General features: G+C 41.3%; 1 pseudogene; it reads right to left on the minus strand.

The window, feature by feature from the left end:
* The window catches only part of LOC119316003, a 13,948-nt pseudogene extending 7,214 nt beyond the window's left edge, over nucleotides 1-6,734 (minus strand).
* Nucleotides 6,735-7,637: the final 903 nt, after the last annotated feature.

The following is a 7,637-nucleotide window of genomic DNA, read 5'->3' on the forward strand; positions in this document are numbered from 1 at the left end:
CGACGGGTGAAGAAGGAGGGCCGCCACCGCCGGACTGCGGGGCGCCGCGCGGGCAACGTCCGGCCGCGCCCGCCGGCGGCAGCGGCGAGGGGGAAGGGGGCGGGGACTCGCGGGGAGGGGGAGGGGTGGGGAGCCGCCCCGGTCGCCTCGCTCGGGGAGGGCGACGCGGGGGGCACGGGGGACCGGAATCACGGTGAGAACCTTTTAAGTCCTTTATTCTTTTTCCTATATGTTTTCTTTTTCTTTTTCTTTTCCTTTTTCTAATTCGATGATAAAAGTTCACCAGAACTTGTGACGTTTTTTCAAATTCGGAGGACTTTTTTCAACATCCATGAACTTTCTTCCAAATTTGATGAACTTTTTCCAAATCCGACGAACTAATCTAAAAAATCGGTGAACTTTTATTCAAATTGATGAACTTTTCTCAAGTTTGATGATTTGTTTTTTCAAATTCGATGAACTTTTTTTAAATTTTGTGAACCGTTTTTGAAGTTTGTGAACTTTTTTTTAAAACCGATGAACTCTTTTCAAAATTGGTGAACTTTTTTTAAAAAAAATGATGAACTTTTTTAAGAATGGATGAACTGGTGCTCCGGCGTTTGTAGGGTCTGGGGGCCACCGTTGGCACAACATGTGGTGTTTCCTGCAAGGGCCTGCTGGTGCCTGCTGGTGGTTGACCGCAACTCTGGGCGGCGCGGTGGGTTCGATCTGGCCTTGTGGGGCGTCTTCAAGGTGACCTTGGTGCAGATCGCGTTGTGGAGTCGTCGGGCCTCGACGGCTGCTTGGCACCATGGGGGTGTAGATGGTTGCAGTGGTGGCTAGATGTGGAGGTGTTGGTTGTTTTCTACGGTGGTGTTGCTGGGGCGAGGCGATGCAGCTTCATCTGCTAGGTGTTGCGACAATGGCGTCGGAGTGAACCAACATGGATGGTGCGCCCCATTTCGATGGGCAGGGATGTAGGTAAGACGATTTGGATGGATGTCCTACTCGTCTTTGGTCAATGCCATCAACGACAACAACTGTGGCTGTCATTTCCCTTTCTTGGAGGCAACAATGTGGTGTGTCGGCACCTTGCTCTCTCTCACTTGTTTGGTTATCTCTATGCAAAAGTCTAGATTCTGATTCGCATCAGCGATGGCGACGTCCTTGACATTGTTCCTCTGTTGGGAGGGAGGTCTTTGTTCGCGTTCCTTTGGTGTTCGCCGCGGTTCTGGATTGTTCGTCAATGACACTATGTACAATGTCACGGGTAAGTCAAGTACGACGCCTTTCTTGAGGTTGTCCTAGTTTGCCACCCACCGGCCAACTCTTTTCGGCAATCAAGAGTGGTTGGTGCATTGGCAAGGAGATTTTCCTTCGAGTTGTTCTCTTTGGAGGTGATTGACTTCGGTCGAGACGCACCCTTGTTGGCCAGTGTAGGACATGCCCTTATGCGTCGGAGTTGTATTGTGTGCGTTCGAGTTGGAGTGTTGTTCGCTACTCACTGGCATGTGGTGGGAGCTTGCCTATATTCTTGAGTTTTACCTTTTGCTAGAAATTTAAGACACAATTTTGGGTGCTCACTAAATAAATTAAAAAGAAAAATATATTGTCTTCAGTATTTCATCATTCAAGCATATTTCCACAGTTGGCATCACCACATGCACAAAAAATAATAACTAGAAGTCCATGTCAAACAAAGTCAAGGTGACAACAATCGAGACGAGTGTCTGCAGCTTCTTTGTTCTAATTCTTAATTATGCAGAACCATCAGAACACCATAATAATATACTCCCTCTGATCCATATTAATTGTCGCTGACTATCGGGGGATCGGCGGAGTAATAAATCTACAAAGTATCACCTTAAAATACTTGCTAGGCAAGTGGAGCTGGGATAACGAGATGAGGGCAACGGTAGACAGAGTATAGCACTACTAGAGTTGCCTTCCATAAAAATGCAACGGAGCATCATCATCGAATAGGGGATGGTACCAATATGGCTTAGGCACCGGCCACCTGTCGTCCAAATTCTTTTTAGTGCAAATTCATGTTAAAACAAATACTAAATGAATTTGCAGTGCGAAACAGCACAAATACCTGTTTTTCTTAACTGTTGCGTCACCCATTATGTCAATGGCATGGTCCATTCCTCTTCATCATAGAAAGAAAGAAAATATTAATGTAAGCACGCCGAATGGATATATATCTAGACAACTAGAACCCGAGACAGATATAAATGAGACGACAAAACAGGGAAAGATGTACCTTTGAGATGGGAGATCAATCCCGCTTAAAACTTCCACGATGATTGCCCTCGGCAGGTAAGGAGTTACAGCAGTTTCAGCATAGAAGTTCATGCCAACAAAATACCCATTATCAAAATTAACAAGGGGCCCTCCAATCCCAACCTAGTACAAGAAATAGAATGGAGAAGTTGTAATGCCTTGGATAGATTATGATAACTAAGTATGTGTATCAATAGATTACAGGGGAAGCACACATAGATTATGTCACACCTATCTATATCAGATTATCGGTTACCATTAGGGGGGAGGGGGGGATTCACCAATGTACCTTCTTGATTTTACATGTAGAGAGCTTAAGATCTTCGCAGTTAAGTTTCTCATCTGGACGCTTCTTGACCAATTTACCAATTGTCGCCATCAATAATCCATCCTCAGCCTCGCGCCCTATAGCAACTACTCTTCGTGTTCGTTCCACCGTGCAGAAAATATTCTCCGGACGTACTGGCTTCTGAAGACTGATGACAGCAATGTTATAATCTGAATGGTATAGTTCCAGTGTCCCATCAACGACTTGTTTCGGTGGGAGAAGTACTTTAATCTAAAACAGTAGATAAAGTCAACTCAATTAGCCATCATCTCACTCCAGAGAACAAGGAAAGTAATTAGGAGCAACAACCTTCAGTTTCTCATCAATCTGGTCTTCATCAACCCGACTTCTAACCAAACTGGCCGAAGTAAGGATAACAGGCTTACCATTTTTATGCCACTTTATAAGTAGGCCTGTACATGAAAAATATCTCACATCTCCTACACACAAATAACTTTGGCCATTATTCAGTGGAAACAAACAATAGAATAAACAAATGGTCAACATATGACTATAAAATCACCATCGTATGAAGAGACTGAGACAACACGCCGGCCAATATTTGTAACAACTTCTTTTGGAAGTTTAGCCCAGACCTGCTCCCCAGAGCTACGATGATCAAGATTGCAATCGTAGTCCTTATAACCATATAATTGACCAAATTCCTCTTCAAATGTATTAAACAATCTCCCATCGCCTGGTTATGGAAACAAGAAGGGAAGTTATGTCACTGCAATAGCTAGAAAAAGGTTACAGAAGATAGAAGTCGCCAATATAGAAAGCAATGACTTACCTTCGAGCACAAGTGGTGGTGGCTGAGGATATCCACGTGATTTTAAATAATTCACATCTGCCATAAATCCTGAAGCAATAAAATGATCAATATAAGTACTCAAGATGATGTGTATAATAAAATCGAGAGATGTCCATATTTCAGGCCCCAACTCTTACCCTAGTCTAATCTACAACGCTCAACAATAATAACGTCTAAGAATCAACCCCGACTATTAAAACTGGCCAGGATTCAACCCTCCCCTCCCCTCCCCACATCTTGCCTTTGACCCAATTGACCATCCAGTCAGAAAAAAAAAATCAAATTTCCAGAAAAAACAAAAAATATCTATACATTTAGAAGATTCAAAAATCTGTCATATCAAAAAAAATCTGGAAAATTTAAAAACTGTAAAATTGATTTTTTTCCGAAAAAAACAACTTTTTTATCATGATGTTCTGCCCAATTTTTTGAAAAATGTTGTAAAAATTCCAGAATTTTTTTTTAAAAAACTGTGAGTAAAGAAAACAATACTAAGCATTCTGGGAAAGTTGATTTTTTTATACTACAGACTTTTTAAATAAATATTTCATTTCCTTGATTTTTGTTCATTTCACAGATTTTTTTTCCTGAAAATTTTGATTTTTTGCTGATGTGGCTTGCTGACTGGATGGTAAACAAGGTAAAAACCAGGGTGTGGGGAGGGGAGGGTTGAATTTTGGCTGGTTTTAAGAGTTTGTGGCTGATTCTTAGACGGTATTACAGTTGAGGGTTGTAGATTAGACTAGGGCAAGAGAATCTCTGCACATCATCATCAGATAGCATTTTGGAAGATTGATTCACACCTGATGGGACTATGCTGTATACACCATCAGGCAAGGTATATTCACGGAAGTTTGTAGAGTTTGGGCTGCAATAGAACAATGTTGAGTTTTTCACGAAATAAATAGATGCACAGAAGTGCCAGTCCAACAGCAAAACAGCAAAAACCAACACGTGAGCCAGATCGTAGAGAAGGAAACCAGGTATGAAAGAAGACATGGAAATCAGGCTTATCAATACTAAACAGAAGTCAAGAGGATAGAGCAGATGCATAGGTCAAAACTATGAGCCACATTGTCCATGTTTTAGTCTGAACAAATGACTCTCCCTTCCTCATTTGAAAGAATATTTACCAACTTCAACACTAAGGCAATATTCTTCTCCTATCTTTTGGTTGTAATCAAAAGCTCTGCTTCCACAACAAGGTAAATCCTCTCCCAGTTCTATGAGGCACATATATTGATATATATATATATATATATATATATATATATATATATGTGTGTGTGTGTGTGTGTGTGTGTGTGTGTGTGTTACCCATGGATCCATTAATCAACGGATGGATGTGGCAGACAAGCTAAGTGCAACACATTTTTTTTCAAGAATGTGCGCAACACATTTACAATGTCGATCTGTCAAATTATTAGATAAAGAGTAGGTAAGATTAGAGGTGCTGTACATTTGTATCTATTTTTTGTTATTTTAGATTTATGAACTCCCAGAGCCCTACTGGCTTTTTCTATGATCTCTTGAAGCACCAAAATGTAGGCAGTAGTGTATGTAGGGAACTGTTTTTCATATTACCACTTCGTTATTGAGATATAATTAATTGGTCATGGGGTTTTCACTTTTTCAACTGTTTCAGGGTTGACAAGTGATTCCATTATTCAGTTGGCAGGTTTTTGTTGACAACTTAGAAAAACAATGAATAATGTTAATTTGTGAGGATATGCTTATTCGTGGACATTTATTTATGAACAGTACTCCCCTAATTTTCTTCATGTTCTGATCGCTCTTATGGTTGTAGGCAAATACAAAATAGTTAATATTTGCTAAGTGTGAGGTCTATTTCTTATGATAGTTGCATATAATATGTTATCTTATTCAACTCTTCATATGATATTTGTGAGAACACTTAAAATCCCTTCAATGCTTGTATCAAAAGATGGTTCGCCTTACAAGGGAGGAACCAGAACAGGAGGTGTGTTTTGAACAAAACAAATATAGATACGTAAATTGGGGATGATGTAGCTCATAATCATAAGTACTACTCCCTCCGTTCCGATTTACTCGTCGTGGTTTTAGTTTCAAATTTGAACTAAAACCACGACGAGTAAATCGGAACGGAGGGAGTAGAAGCAAAGGAGACATACGTGAACTTCTCCAAATATTCCAAGTGTACACGAAGCGCAACACGTGGTAGGAACCAGGTAGTTTCCTTATCGATGTCAACCTCAATGCTCAATCCCACAACGTCCCCGGCTAGATTAATAACTGGCACTCCAAGTCCAGCCTAGAGCCAAAAAGAATAAAGCAGTAAGGATCGCAAAGGAAAAATGACTTTGGTGCCCAAAGTTAGAATGACAAAATAAAAGGGGTTGGGATTACGACGCAATAATTTTGTTCCACATTTTTTTTCATCATGCCAAAAGAGTAGGAAATAACAAACAGCTTACCTCTGTGATAGGACAAGGGAAAGGGATCAGAGCATCTGTAGCTTGCTGCTGTGACAGGATATCAATAGGCTTCCTGGCAGTGCTCATCAAAGTGCCCGAGCTAAAGGCTCGCCCAACAGCTACCAGATCATGCTGCCAATCTATATGGGAGTGCAGATCTACAGGAAGTACTTTTGCGAAGCGGAAGGACGTGACAATCGCAATATGACTATCATACAGCCCCAAGAACCCATCGAAACTTGCTTTGTTGGGAAGGCGCACATTAACCTATAGTGAAAAGAGTAGTATATATCCATCAGCCCAATCGATCACATTTACCTTGAAAAACAAAGGGAAAAATTGAAAACACAGCGATTAGCAGCACCAACCCTCAAATTATCAGCTCTGTTTCTGTTTTTTTCAAATTCTGTAACCAAACGTTTTGATGTCACAAATCTTGACACTACTGGAAACGTCGTTGCCTCGTGTTGTAAAGCTACGCCCGAGCATGCAAATAACATCTTATCTCCTGCATAAAATCGTCATTTAGATCATGAACTAGTGATGATTAAATACAAATTAGAAAATTCAGAAGCGGAAAGACGCATAATTACCATCATATAAAGCAAGCGAGACAACCTTGGAAGTCAATGAATCATCAGAAACTGCATCTGTATAACCAAATGGCTTCTCTACAAAACTCCGGCTCGGAACAGGTGGATCAGGACATCCAAATCGTTCCAAATAATCTTCATTGCACTTGTCCGTGGTCTTGTTGACTAATTAAAGAACATGGTAAACCACGACCGTGAGTTCTCTATAATAGTAAAGCAATATATGCAAGAGAAGGAAGAACCAACAAACATGAAATCACTGACTCACGTTGCACCATTCGTTCTATATTGCGTCTCTGGCGAGGAGTAACAGTTGAAAGCACATAGTCCATCTTCGTCTTCTCTGTCGGCCTGAAGCAAAGAATAATTGGCCAGAAATGTGAAGTAGAGAATCATATTCCTGGTAGATATTAGAGGTCAACAAACAACAACAAAGCCTTTAGTCCCAAACAAGTTGGGGTAGGCTAGAGGTGAAACCCATAAGATCTCGCAACCAACTCATGGCTCTGGCACATGGATAGCAAGCTTCCACGCACTCCTGTCCATAGCTAGCTCTTTGTCGATACTCCAATCCTTCAGGTCTCTCTTAACGGACTCCTCCCATGTCAAAATCGGTCGACCCCGCCCTCTCTTGACATTCTCCGCACGCTTTAGCCGTCCGCTATGCACTGGAGCTTCTGGAGGCCTGCGCTGAATATGCCCAAACCATCTCAAACGATGTTGGACAAGCTTCTCCTCAATTGGTGCTACCCCAACTCTATCTCGTATATCATCATTCCGGACTCGATCCTTCCTCGTGTGGCCACACATCCATCTCAACAAACGCATCTCCGCCACACCTAACTGTTGAACATGTCGCCTTTTAGTCGGCCAACACTCCGCGCCATACAACATTGCGGGTCGAACCGCCGTCCAAAGGCGAAATTTAAAAAGGACAATTAAAATTAAAAATAAGGCCTATGCATGGAAAAGAAAGTTGTAGAGAATCATTAACATAATTTTTTGTCCCTTCTAAGAATTTCATCTTTGCTAAAAGGTACATATGAGAAGTTGAGAACTCATAAGTACTAAAATACTCCCTCCATTCACCAATGTAAGATGTTCCGGAAATTTCAATATGAACTACATGAGGACTGAAATAAGTGAGCATACATACTAAAACGAGTCTATATACATCTGCT

Source organism: Triticum dicoccoides, chromosome 6A (assembly GCF_002162155.2).
Source record: "Triticum dicoccoides isolate Atlit2015 ecotype Zavitan chromosome 6A, WEW_v2.0, whole genome shotgun sequence".
NCBI classification, from domain to species: Eukaryota; Viridiplantae; Streptophyta; class Magnoliopsida; order Poales; family Poaceae; genus Triticum; species Triticum dicoccoides.